This window comes from Vombatus ursinus, unplaced genomic scaffold, assembly GCF_900497805.2.
Source record: "Vombatus ursinus unplaced genomic scaffold, bare-nosed wombat genome assembly UNPS02000577.1, whole genome shotgun sequence".
Lineage (NCBI taxonomy): Eukaryota > Metazoa > Chordata > Mammalia > Diprotodontia > Vombatidae > Vombatus > Vombatus ursinus.
In genome coordinates this window covers 30,078,368-30,092,953 of record NW_020940355.1, presented here as the reverse complement: position 1 = coordinate 30,092,953, position 14,586 = coordinate 30,078,368, and the positions used below count along the sequence as shown (strand labels likewise).

General features: G+C 38.3%; 1 pseudogene; it reads right to left on the bottom strand.

Annotated features, from left to right (window-relative positions):
- Nucleotides 1-3,441: 3,441 nt before the first annotated feature.
- On the bottom strand, nucleotides 3,442-4,396 carry LOC114051233 (annotated as a pseudogene).
- Nucleotides 4,397-14,586: the final 10,190 nt, after the last annotated feature.

Here is a 14,586-nt window from a genome sequence, read left to right as displayed (position 1 = left end):
TGTTTACTTTTTCCTACCTTAGTTAACGAAGTATTAGAGAATGAATTAACAAGCTAAGACACTGTAAATTTTTTAAAGTCAGAAGAGGAAACCACTGGGAGTCCTGTGATGGGATCTGTGCCAGAATTTGTGGATAGCTGAGTCCAGTGAAGAGTGAAGGCTTAGAAACCAGCTTGATGCAGCATAACAATGTATTGAAGGCAGCCAAGAGTCAGTTGCAAGGTTGTTGGTTTTTTTTTTTTTGCTACTTCAGAAATTAATTTGGTGGGGATGAATGCTTTATGCAAGTGGTTAAAATTTTAGCAAGCTATTTCTAGGGACCAAGGTGATATAGGACAAATTGCTGCACAGAGATGCCTAGTTTAAAAAAAAAGCTTGAATGTAATACTTAATTCTTTCTCTATTAAATTTCATCTTGCCTGCTTTTGCCCAATACATTCTAACCAGTTAAGACCTAAGTCAGTCAAGAATTTGGGCCATGTTTCAGTGGCAAATATATAATTTCAAGTTCATTGATTTAATATATTTGCCTCTCTGCCTTCTGAATAGAGGTTAAAAGATATTTGAACTCCACTCCAAAGATTATAGAATCAGTGTAAAAATAAAGGGAACTTCATAAGAATCATGAGAAACTATGCAAGCAGAGTGAAATGGAAGAAGAAAATTCAATCATCAGAGGATCCACGTCAAAAAATAAATCTACCCAAACTAATTTTACATTAAAAAATATCCTGATACTTAAATCAAAATGCATACATCAAAAATATTATTATCCAGCTTTTTTTTTCATTTTGCATATGTGTATGCCACAGCTAATTTTCAAGAAAAGATGAATTGGGTAATAACCTATGTAAAGCCAGACTCAGAGTTGTGGTAAGACAGAAAGGAAACTAGACCTCCAAGTTAGAGGACCTGGGTTTTAGTCCTAATTGTATTTCTGATTAGCTGTGTAATTTTGGGCAAGGATACACGTCTGCAGAGCAATGAATTTAGAGTAGGTGAACTTTAAATCCCCTTCTGGTTCTGTGATTCTATGCCTTTCTAAAGTCATGCATGAGGCAGCTAGGCAGTGGATATAGAATGTTCTGATAATGCCTGTAATCAGGAAGACTTGAGTTTAAATCCAGCAGACAGTCACTAGCTGTGTGACCTTGGGAAAGTCACTTGACTCTGTTTGCCTCAGTTTCCTCATTGATAAAATGAACTGGAGAAGGAGATAGTAAACCACTCTAGTATCTTTGCCAAGAAAACCCTAAATGGGGTCATGAAGAATCAGACTGAAATGACTGCACCACAACAAAAATCATCACCACCAGACATCAATGATTTAGTACCATGAAAGTAAATCACAAATTTAAAAATGCATTCACATATATGACAGCAGTTTCCTAGTGTTTGGGACTCCCACAGAACATTAGACAGGCTCTCAAGCTAATGTTGGACATCATTTTGTTGTTGAACTTTATTTGGCTGTAACATGTACCAAGCTATAGACTATAACAATTAAGAAAGTGACAAGAAAAAACCCATGAATTAAACTAGCTCATCATTCTAAAGCTCAATGGCCCATTTATTTGCTACTTCCTTCTTGACAGAGAGGATTTGTAGTGCCCATAGACTTGCATACTTAAAGATATGATCCTAGCAGGAGGGAATGAAGAAAGGAAACAAGACAGCAGGAAAGGGAGGAAGGAGGGAGAAAGGAAAGAAGGGAGGGAGAAAGGAAAGAAGGAAGGGAGGAAAGAAGGAAGGAAGGAAAAAAGGAACATTGGAAGAAAGAAAGATGGAAGGAAAGGAGAGAAGAATGGAATGAAAGAAGAAAAAAAGAAGGGAAGGAAAGAGTGAGGGAAGGAAAGGGGGAAGCAAGGAAGGAAAGAGGGAAGGGAGATAGGGAGGCAGGTAGAAAGGAAGAGAGGAAAGAAGGAGTGAAGAAAGGAAGGAGGGAAGCAAGGGAGGAAGGAAAAGAGAGAGGAAAGAAGGAGGGAAGGAAGAAGGGAAAAAAGGAAGAAAGAAAGGAAAAAAGGTAGGTTGGAAGAAAGAAAGATGGAAGGAAAGGAAAGAAGGATGCAATGAAAGAAGAAAGAAAAGAAGGGAAGGAAAGAGGGAGGAAAGGAAAGAGGGAAGCAAGGAAGGAAAGAGGGAAGGCAGGTAGGGAGGCAGGGAGAAAGGGAGGGAGGAATGAGAAAAGGAAGAAAGGAAAAAAGGAAGAAAAGAAAGAAAAAATAAGGTTGGAAGAAAGATGGAAGGAGAGAAGGATGAAATGAAAGAAAGAAGGAAAGAAGGAGGGAAAGAAAGAAGGAAGGAAGCAACCAAGCAAGCAACTCATTTTGGGCCCACTTCCCCAACTTCCATTCACATTGAAATGTTGGGTCCCTAGAGGGTGACTGACTACTTATCCCCTCATTAAAAGTTCTATCATTAGATAACCCTAAGGGGTTGGAGTTCTGATTACTGTCAGCCGAGTGGGAGTTATGGCAGAGCTTTACTCTTTCCCACTGGCAGCTAGCAGTAGTCTTCCTTCTCCCGAGAAGACCAGGAATAGAAAGCAAGCTTGTTTACTTGAACCTTTTATAGGAACACTCAATTATGACTCACTTCCTCTGTTGTCATTGGTCCTTCTGGCTCCTGGGTTAACCAGAAAATGCTACATAGTTTCACAGTACCAGACCCTTAGTCACTCATGTCTAAAAGAATGTTCACCAAACCTCCATTTGTTGAGTTGAAACCAGGCAGGGAATAATAGTGCATGTTCCGAGAGGTGGAGTTGGCCCCTCCATCATAAACGCCTAGAAGTAAACCTACCCTTCCTTCTATGTGCTTATCCAGAATGCCAGCATATATCTAGTATACATCAAGGCTTGAGGGCTCCACCAGGAGTGCTAAGAAGGAAGGAACTTTTTTTGTAAATTTCTCATCCTTCATAAAAACAGTTGTTATACTACATACTCCAAAGAAACTTTTAGAGAACATTGTACCTAATAACAATTTTTTATGTGTATCTTGGAAAACTTTAATAAACTCCAAACTTCCACCAAACCAAAGAATGATGTTCTTTAAAAATTATTGTCATAGACAACTTAATTAGACATATTTCCAGTTGCAAATAATTAAATAGGTAAATCAATAAACAGATAAATGAATAAATAAAACAAAATATAAAATATATAAATAATATAAAATAAAATAAAAACAATACTAAATACAAATAGATAAAAATAATATAAATAAATAAATAAAATAAAAATAAAACAATTCCTACCTGCTTTCATGATCCAATTGTTAAATTTTCAATGTGGAATTTATGCCTCAGAAATAGGCAAATGTTACAAATCAAGGCATGAATTATTGTATTATTGATTGTCTACTCTTTTTTTTTTTAAATGAGCACTTTTATTTCCTTGTTTCACAAATAAATTGGCTGAAATAATTGTTTCTTGTGGGCTAATCAAATAGACCAAATACCATATATTCATCAGACTTCTCCGATTCTTCCTTGGTTTTTACCTTGGCAGGAGCAGCGGCAGCAGGTGCAGCAGCAGCTGGAGCAGCAGCCTCAGGGGCTGCCACTGCAAATGCCCAAGGGTCGGCCAGGAAGGCCTTCACCTTTTCAGCAAGTGGAAAGGTATACTCAGTCTCCACAGCTACAGCCAAGACCCGCTTGTACCCATTGATGATCAAGTGGGGGTACTGATGCAACAGTTGGGTAGCCAATCTGCAGACAGACGCTGGCAACATTCCGGACACCCTCTAAGAACTGAAGGTGCAAAGTTTCCTCCGTGATGTCCAGCACTTCAGGGTTGTAGATGCTGCGATTGTTAAACACTTGCTGAATGATCAGCCCAAAGGAGAAGGGGGAGATGTTCAGCATGTTCAACAAGGTGGCCTTGTTGGCGCCTACTTTGTCTCCAGTCTTAATCAGCTGCATATCACTCAAGATTTCAATGGTGCCCCTGGAAATCTTGGTGGTGATACCCAGAGCCTGGAAGAAAGAAGTCTTCTTGGGACCCAGACCAGTGTTCTGGGCTGGCACAGTGACATCACATGCGGCAATGGCACCGGCACGGGCAGCAGCTGGCACCTTATTGGCCAGAAGCATGTCCCTAATCTCTGTCAGATCTTCCTTAGTGAACACAAAGCCCACATTCCCCCGAAGATGAGGCAGCAGTTTTTCCAGGGCACGGTTGTTCCCCAGATGTCCACAAATGGCTTTGTGCATCATGGTGTTTTTTCCCATCAACACTACAGCCTTCCCACAGAGGGACATCCAGATCTGCTGCATCTATTTGGAGCCCACATTCTCTGCTCCCACAATGAAGCATTTTGGATAATCATCCAAAAGTTGGATGATCTTGAGGAAGTAATTGGTTTTCCAGGTAGCCCGGTCTTCTCTGGGCATCTCGAAGGTGTTTCAGGGATTGCCATGCGGGGTTTAATGACAATGTCACTCGCACGAGGACACCTGGGAAGAAAGATTGTCTATTCTGTAGAATGTGATGGAGCAAATTTTAATAATGAAGATTAAACTTAAAAATGAGTCATAGGTACATTTTTGGGGAGAGAGTCAGTTCAACAATACCAGCACATCCCTGCCTATGAATAAGAACCAAATGGGATAACGATATTCACTTTTGTATATTACTTTAAGGCATATGAATTTGAATGTAAAGTAGGTAAGGCAAACATTATTACCTTGAATTCATAGATGAAGATATGGGGGTATGGAGAGTTGAAGTGACTTTCCCAAGGCTAGAGCTAGATCTTCTGCTTCCAAATTCAATCCTTTTACCATGAAACCATGAGACTATAGTAGATACTGTATTTTGGTATAACACTCTAAGACCCCTCTCTACCTCATTTAGCCCTCCATTTCAGTTCATTTTCTGAATCATGTCTAACTCTTCCTGAACCCTTCTGGGGTTTCCTTGGCAAAGATACTGGAGTGGTTTCCCATTTGCTTCTCCAGTTCATTTTACAGATGAGGAAACTGAAGCAAACAGGGTTAAGTGACTTGCCTAGGGTCACACAGCTGGTAAGTGTCTGAGGCTAGATTTAAATTCAGGAAGATGAGTCTTCCTGATACCAGACCCAGGACCCTATCTACTGCACCATCTAGTTGCCTCCTAGTTCAACAATGATAATTAAAATATGTTATCTTGAGAAGCTCAAAGTTTCTCAAAGCGCAAATCCTTATCCTTAGGCCCTCAGACTATACACAATTATCTCTTCCTCTCTCTAGAGTTCAGAACAATTTATTGAAAAGGGGATGAGAGGCTTCAGAATTATGGGAGTTGAAAAGATTAATGACAAGGGGTTTGTGGGCAGATCCTCCATCTCAGAAAGACTAAATAGGACATGTGCATTATATGGGGAATACATTATATAAACTCTAGGAGAAGAGATAAAGTAAAAATAATTCAATTACTGTGATCAAGCTAAGAAGTAAAAGCTTTCCATTGAGAAGGACCAGATTTTGACCACTACTTGCTGCCTTTTGTGTGGAAGTGGCATAGGCCTAACTAATAAGAGATAAATATATGTTGGTGAATCTAAGTCTTCTGACCAAGTGGTCTAATATCAAAAGAGCAGAATGTTTCCTACGAAGAGAAAAATAATACCAGCAGCAACAGCAGGGGCAGCAGAGCAGAGACTTAGTAGATGGCAACTAAGAAGCACAAGCATTAGTTGTAGTGAAAAAGCAGAAATTAGTAGAAGGTAGAGCTTTAACTGATAATTAAAGCAGTAATGGCAAGCTTCCTACCCCCAATAGAAGCATATATTAGGTAGGACCAAGAAATGGAGTTCTTATATCAAGGATCTCAGGACACCAAGCTCTGTGGACTCAGACAGGAATTATGTTCTAGTGTTCCATACCAGGAGACTTCAACTTAGATTTTGATTTTCTTTCAAATACCTTAATCGTTCCTCAAACTACTCAGCTCCCATGAGCCCCCTTATCTGACCACAGTTTATTGACTTTTTACCCTTCTCTCTGTCTTCCCATACACAATTCTACTCTTTATCTGCCTGCAATCTCTTGATGCTTCAATTTTCTTCCAGGGCATCTCTCTCACACTATCTGATGGGGTACTAATGATGGACCCCTAAAAGGCCCTGGACTTTCCCATATGGTCCATGTCCCTGGTGTTTGCCTGGGGCTCTAGGCCCTTCCCAGTTAATCCTTTCAACTGCTCTTTCATCATGGTCCTCGTTGTCTGCACTTGGCCCCACCCTAGATTTCCATTCCTTGATTCCATCTAGACCTCCTCTCTGTTTCCTCCTAGTCACCCCAGCCTACTGTCAACTCCCCTCCAGATCTGCCCACAGTCTTAAGGTATAAAAGGTCCATCTTGCCTCCATTAAAGCTCAGACTCCTTAAGAGTCTGGCCTGACTGTCAATTCAAGTGTTACAAATGCTTACATTCTTTTATTCTGTACCCCACCATATCCACTTCCTCCTCTTCTCCATATCTTGACTGACTGGTGAACCAATTCAACTCTGTACTGCCCTCCTCTCTTGAATCCCTAGCGCCCTTTGCATATGGTTGATTATACCTAGCCAAGCCTCAGCCTTGGATCACTCCCTTCATGTATTTCCACATGTGTTGCTAAATGAAGATGGAGAAAATCGTGCAACTGTTCTGATTAGGATCACTACAAATTTACTTTACATTACCTCAACTGGGCCCTGACTGCTGCTAAACTGTCCTACTACAGTCCTTATATGAACTCACTATCCCACTTTCCACAGCAGCTCTTCCAAATCTTTTCATCCTTCCTCAAACCTCCCATGACTCCCCCACTGCCTCTTACCAGAGATCCTTACCTTCTATTTTATTAAAAAATAAAATTGAGGTCCTTCGCTGTGAACTACCTCTTCTTCCTTTTTACTCACTTCATATCACTCAGGTGCTCTCTGCATCTCTCTCCTCCTTCACCTGTCTCTAATGATGAAGTATTCTTACTCCTTAACAAATCTAATCCCTCTACTTATTCAAGTGATCCTATTCCATCCTATCTCCTCCAGCAGATTGCCCTCTCTTTCATCCCCACTGATACTTATTTGCTATCTATTCCTCTCTACTGGCTCATTTCCTACTGTGTACAAAAATGCCCTTGTCTCCCCTGTCTTGAAAAACAAAAGCAAACAAACCCTCACTTCCATCCCCTCTATCATCCTATATTTCTTCTGCCCTTTGTAACTAGACTTCAGGCCATCTACAATGGGTGCTTCCACTTTCTCTCACTCTCTTCTTAACCCCTCATAATCTGGTTTCTGACTTTACCATTCCATTAAACCTATCGTCTCCAAAGTTACCAAGGATTTCTTAGTTGCCAAATCCAATGGCCTTTTCTCAATCTTCATTCTCCTTGATCTCTCTGTAGCCTTTGACACTCTTGACTCTCTCTCCTCCTTGATACTTTCTTCTCCCTAGGCTTTCAGAGCACTGCTGTTTCCTAGTTCTCATACCTCTCCTATCTGACCACTCCTCAGTCTCCTTTGCTGGATCCTCCTGTACATCACACCTTCTAACTGTAGGTATCCCTCAGATTCCTCTCCTGAGCCTTCTTCTCTTCTCTTGCTTTATTACTTCACTTAGAGATCTCATAAGCTCCCATGGATTTAATTATCATTTCTATGCTGATGATTCTCAAGTGTGCATTTTCTGCCCCAATCTCTCTGTTAACTTCCAATCTTGCATCTCCATCTGACTTCTGGATATTTAAAACTGGATGTCCAATAATTGTCTTAAACTCCATATGTCGAAGACAGACTTCTTTATCTTTTCCCATAAACCCTCCCCTTTTCCTACCTTCCCATTTCTATAGAGGACAATACCATTTTCCTAGTCCCTCAGGCTTACAATCTAGAAGTCATCCTGGACTCCTCACTATCTCTCACCCCCCCATATACAAACTGTGGCCTGTCAATTTTACCTTTGCAACATGTATTGAATTTGCCCTTTCTCTCCTCTGATAATGCCACCATTCTGGTACATGGTCTCATTACCTCACACTTGGACTATTGCAATAGCTCACTGGTAGGTCTGCCTGCCTCAAGTATCTCACCAGTCCAGTCAATTCTCCATTCAACCACTAAATGACCTTTCAAAAGCACAGGTCTGATCACATCACACACCTCCTTTCTCCCTCATACCCTGCCAACTCCCCCACTTTTACTTTTTGTTTTTTTTTTAATTTATTAAATAAAAAAAGCATTTCCATAACATAGTATAATAAAAAAGATGATTGCACATGAAACTACAAATCTACTATGCACAACTTGGTATTCCTATGGCCTCTAGGATCCATTACAAAACATTTAAGACCCTTCATCACCTAGCTCCCTCCTACCTTTCCTGACACCTTACTCCCTGAGATGTGCTTTTTGATCCAGTGACACTGGCCTACTGGCTTCTTTTAAGTCTGAACTAAAACCCCATCTTCTACATTAATTTCTGTGCCTTCTTTTTGTTCATTACTTTGTATTTCTCCTGTATATAGCTTGCTTTGTACATGTTTGTTTGAATAATTATTGTTTGATTTATTCTATCCACAATGTAAAACTGAAAGCCTGCTGAGCCCTTCCTTATCTTGGAAGGTCAGTTCTATATGTATTTGTTCCCTTTCCTCCCCAGTAGGAGATTATCTGGTATTTAATGTTCCTTGGGGAGTTTTAGGAATAATTCTATTGCTTTCTATTTCCTTGTTAGATACTTTGGTATCCTAGCAGGGTCGATATCTGTTTTCTCCTTTCTCTTTAAAGGAGCAAGAAGATTGTATTCAGGATTTAATTGATTTTATTGATTAGTACTTAAATTATTGGTGGGGTATCCCACTGTCATGAAAATCCACATAATTTTCTGATTAGATGACACTGCTTAGACAGATGTAGAGACAGAGGGGAGCCACCTGAATCAATATTGCATCCTTATTTATCCTTTTTATTATTGAATAAACTTCTCTCTGTTAAATATTTTATGATCCACAAGTATCTTATTGCATCTTAATCCAAATCTTGTATTACTAGTGTAGCCTGAGTTACGCCTGGCCTAGAAAATTATTAGTTGGTGGGAGTAAATTGTAAAAGCCTAGTTGTTGATCTCATGGATGAAGTGAGAAAAGGGTGATGGTGGGGGCGGGAGGGCCGAGGAAGAACTTTGAATGACTGATGCTATCATGCTTCTCACTAACTATGATAGGAAATGGACCTCCATTTGATCCTAGAGTATTGACCCAATCAGTCCTTAAAAATATTAATAGAGTATAGGTGTTTCAAGGGCTAATTTTCTGACTAATACTAATGGTTTTGGAAAACTGGGTTGTCAGTACAATGAAAATGGAAATAATTGCCTTTGTATAGTTAGTAGCTAAAGACAGATATGATTTACTTTTTGGTTTTTAAGGATAGTACTTTTCAGGAAGAAGGGCAACTCATGGATTTACTAACAACATAGGCAAAAGTGCCAAAGGTGATGGGAATGGCTATGGTAGATTATACACATGGTTTCTGACTCAGAGGCCTTGCTGGAAATTGTGTTGAATTCCATAGAGAAATGGTGCTCTAAGGAAAGAATGGGAGTGGTGGTGAGAAAGAAATGCAGTGCCCTGTCCTAAAGAACTTTAAGCTTACCTTATCACTCTTCACCGGAGTGGAAATTTTCTCCACTGGAGATCAGAAAAAAGGACAGGCTTTTGCTACCAAGGAACTTGGGAGGCAGTAAGAGAAAGTTGAATAACTAGCTTCCTGATAATTCCTGAGAACAATGGTGAGTCAGGGCATAGTTCAACATGGCCCATGCGGAAGCTCTTCCAGTGCTGATGGTTCATCCTCTTGGTGGATCAAGGGAGTGAAAGTGTTAGGAGAGGTCAGGTTTTCTAAAAACACAGGAGAGGTGAAACTATCTGTATAATTATGATCAATGCAAATTTACTTGAAAAAGAGGTCCCACATTGTTAGCAATCCTGAGAATTTGGATGAAGGGGAGGGAGAGTCTTCATTCCAGGACCCAGAGAAAGGACACTCCCTTGTTATAGCCTTATAAAGGTGAAAGGATTTGATATAATTTACTTTATGAGACCCCCAAAAGAGGGAAAGGTTCCTTTCGGTATGTCAGGGAACAATGAATATTCAGTGGTATGGAAGGAATCTTGGTATTGATTCTGGCCCTGGGACAGGTTTTATAAATGAGGTTCATGACTATATCACTATCTTGTTACAGATGATTTTGACACATGAAGGGAATGGGTGCCTGTGCCAGAGGTGTAATCATCTCTGCTGCTTCCCAGATATTCCTGTTGTAGCTGTTCATTGTCATTGCTTTGCATTGGAGTACCTGCTATAACTTTGTCCTGTTATCACCTCTTTTGGATATTCTCTACTTTTCCATGGTTGTTACTTTGTTCATTTTCTTTACATCTTTGTTTTTATTTTATCCAGACTCAGTTTCTCCTCTAGTGCTGTCTGGAGCAGGCTTTTCACATTCAGTGGGCAGGATTGTCAAATGGCAGACATAGGACTATTCAGGCTTGAAAGCCCTTTAGCAGAGTCCCTCAGAAGACTTATGGTATCTTGCCACAAGAGGTGGAATGTTGTAGGAACAGTATCTGTTCTCCATAATCTGAATTGGCTTATTTGTAAAGGAATATAGAGGCTGGCCTTGGGATTTGATTGATCTTTAGCATTAGAGTTTGAATTTGAGTAGTGCATCCTGCCTACTTGAACTTTAAAAACGCAAGTCTAGGCGGAGCTGTCCTTCCTCAGGCTTGATGGTATTCACATTGCTATTCAAGTCATCATATCTTTCTGTTATACCTTTGTTGTATATTTGAAAGGAATATCAAGTTGTGCACAGTAGATTTGCAGTTTCATGTGCAATCATTTTTTTATTATACTGTATTATGGAAATGCTTATTTTATTCCATAAATTAAAAAAAAAGTAAAAAAAAAAGAATAAAGCAAAGATTCCTCCTGCTCCCCACTAAAAAAAAAAAATCATACTTTTCTGATGGAGTGTTAAAGTATATACTGTTGAAGCAGAGGTAGGCCATGGCCATTTGACACAGTGTTGTATATTTATCAATACTTTTGAGAGGATTAATGAACTTTGTTGAAATTTTCCTGGCCCATGATTGTCTCATTGTGTTCCATTGTTGAGGTTTGAACTATAGTCTGGTCCAGAACAACTATTCTGTCCAAATTAAGTACTTATCACATTATATATTAAAAGGACTTCATCTCCCCCACCTTTTTTTTTAAAGTGTTTTATTCAACATTCCAACTGACTATTTTTTAAAATATCTACTATGGTCAAGAACTACGACAGGCCCTGTTGTTAGAAAGATGAAAATCGACATAGTACTTGCCAACAAAGAGCGTGGAAGTCATTTACATATAGAGATTTTCTAAGTGCAACTATCCATACAAGATTCAAAAAGTAGAAATTCTGAGAACCATGAGTGAGTGCTGAGGAGAAGGTGTGCAGAACTACCAATCTTGAGAACAGAGACGGCATATATTAAATTGTATGAAGAGAAGTTGATGCTAAACTGGCTGAGAGATTGGAGTGTCTGGATCTAGATAGATCTAGTTTGGAAAGATTAAGAGATTAAAGTGAAATTTATTCATATATTTTGAGGATGAAATGTATACGAATGTAAACTTGTTGTCAGTGTATAGAATGCTGGATGTGAAGTCAGGAAGCAGTGAATTAGAATATAACTTAAGATACTTCTCAGCTTTATGACCCTGGGCAAGTCACATAGCCTTGATTTGCCTCAGTTTCCTTATCTGTAGAATGGAGATAATAATAGCACCTATCTGCCAAGGTCATTGTGAGGATATATTTATAAAGCACTTTGCAAATCTTAAAGTATTATATCAATGTTAGCTATTATTAAGTGAATGCTAAACATCTGTGAAGATACTTTGCATAGGAGAAAAGTAATTCATTTGTAATTGTAATTGTAATTGTAATAGGTTTGAGGATGGAAAACTTGTTACATATGTAGAATACTAAAAAGACTAATGGAGATTTACATTATAAATGTAAAATGACAGTAGTTCAGCAAAAGTAGTAGACATTCCTCCCATTTCATTTTTGCTTTTGGTTTCTGGATTACAGACATTTTTATCCAGCAACAACCTGGTAAAGGACTGTATGAGCAATAGAATTATAAGTAAAGCCTGTGACCAATGCATGCAAATTACTGAGGAAGAAAACTAGGGAATCTGTTGGTTGTACATGATGACTCTGCCAGAAATTCACACCGTGGACTGAAACTTGGTCAGTATAATGAAGTTTTTTTTGTAACACAGAACACAGTATTGAGAAGGTAATTTGATGCCCCAGTTTAGTCATTACAGTTCTAACCCCCACCTTGCACACACACACACACACACACACACACACACACACACACACACATCTTCTTTCTTTTTCAAAATAAATTGAGGTTATTTTACTTATTTTTACCACAATATTGAAAATATATTAACAAGAATGCCAGAGAAATGTAAATTACAAATCTATTTTATGCTTTTGATCAGCATATGTGATGGTATTATTTAAGTCATGGGAACCTGGGATGGAATCCAGCTGCTTTTAAGGTTTGTTCTCACCATGGCTACTTCTACAGCTGAACAGCTGTGACCATAACAAAAGGATGATTGACCAAGAGCTGGCAGAGACCTGAGAGGTCATCTAGTCCAACTCCATCATTATAAATATGAAAAACAAATCTGAAAGTCAAGGAAGTGAAATGGCTTGCCAAATGGCAGAGAGGTAGTGAGTGTCAGCAGAATGCTTTGAATGAAGGTTTTATGGTTCCAGAGCAAGTGCTTTTTTTTTCCAATGGAAGATATGCTCCCCTCCCCCTAACCTCTTGATTGGTCATCAAATTTGAGATGTGGAATTTCTTGTCAATTATAAAGAATATGAAATGGAACATATAGTGGATGGAGAGCTGGTCTCAGAGTTCAAGATCTATCTCTGATTAATGTTAACTCTATAACCTTGTGCAGGTTTTTAATTGCTCAGTACTCTAGGCAGTTCTCTAAGACTATCAGTTGCAGTGGACATACACACTTATATTGTAGACAGACTTACCTTATTCAGGATTTCCTCAAACTAATGAAATCACAGGTCCAATTCATATCCTATGAAAAGAATATTAAGAGCTCCCAATATAGACCAGTGGGTCAGGGTGATTTTGAATGATTTCTTTCTTTCTTTCTCTGGTGTATTTCTATTGTAAATCTTATCTCTTTACAGGGCTCCAATTATAAATTTGATGCAGATAATTCAAACTGAGGTTTGTACTCATGCTCTCTACCTTAAGCTTTAAGTCCCATATTTCCAAAATGCTACTGGACTGATCATCTTGGGTATAACACTACACTGGGCTTACCTGATGAAAAGGGGGAATGAATTTCAGCTGAGGTCAGTCTTCTCCTTCCAGAAGCTGCTTGGGTCAGGGGCTGAAGACAATCAAAAGTTTAATCACCAAAAGTAGGAGGAAGCTGAATTAGACTTGCATTCTTGTATTAGAAGCATAACCATTACAAAAAGAGGTGGAATAATAAAAAATGAGAAACAGGAAGATATTTGGGGGAAAAAAATTAAGTCACCAATTTCAAGAAGAAAATTCATTTACAAATCTAGAGCACAAGCAGGTAAATAAACAGAGAGGACAATGAAATTAAATGGTTTAATATTAAATATCAAAAAGACTATAAAATTGTCTAAATAAATTTTGCAAAAGATTAAATCAATACCCAATGAAACACAAAACCATGTCTAATCTCAGTAAACCATAAGACAAAATATTTCAAAAGGGAAATGGGAAAGAAAAAATATCAAATTATAAGAGAATGCATGTCAGAATTTATTGAATGCAAGAGATAAACAAAAAGAAAATCTTGAATCAACAGTGGTGAGTCTCTTCAAAGAAATGAGAGAACATAATTTTAATGCAAATACTGAAGGGAAAGACAATCTGGAAGAAGAAAAGCAAAAGTCTATAATGATAAATGAACACATAGTCTCTCAAGAAGCAATAATCATTCTTTGAATGCAGAAGATAATTTAAGAATTTAAGGGACTCAACCAAGTTTTTCAAATGAAAAGGAGAAAGGCCTTCAACCATAAAACAAAGGAAATTTGAATAAGTAAGAACATTTAGCATCCATTAGAACCTACAGAAGGGAATGTGATAATATGTTCTGAAAAGTAAAAGAGTTTGAGATGCAACCTAAAATGACACATTCTTTGAGCCTAATCATCAATGAAAAAAAGGTGAAGAGATCCAATAAAAGAATTATTCAATAAAATTGAATTTTGAAGATTCAATTAAAGACATACATTTTAGATATCCTCAAAAAACAAAATAACAAAAAAAAATGGTAAGCAAAATTACTTGACTAGCAAACACCCCAAATGACAGAATCACAAGAAAGGTAAATAAATATACCTACCACTGAAACAATAGAAAAAGAAATAATTTTCCTTATCTCTAGAGAATACTTTTTTGGGAAAAAAGAGAATGAAAGTTAATGAAAAAAAAAGAGGTATCATTAGGAAATTTATA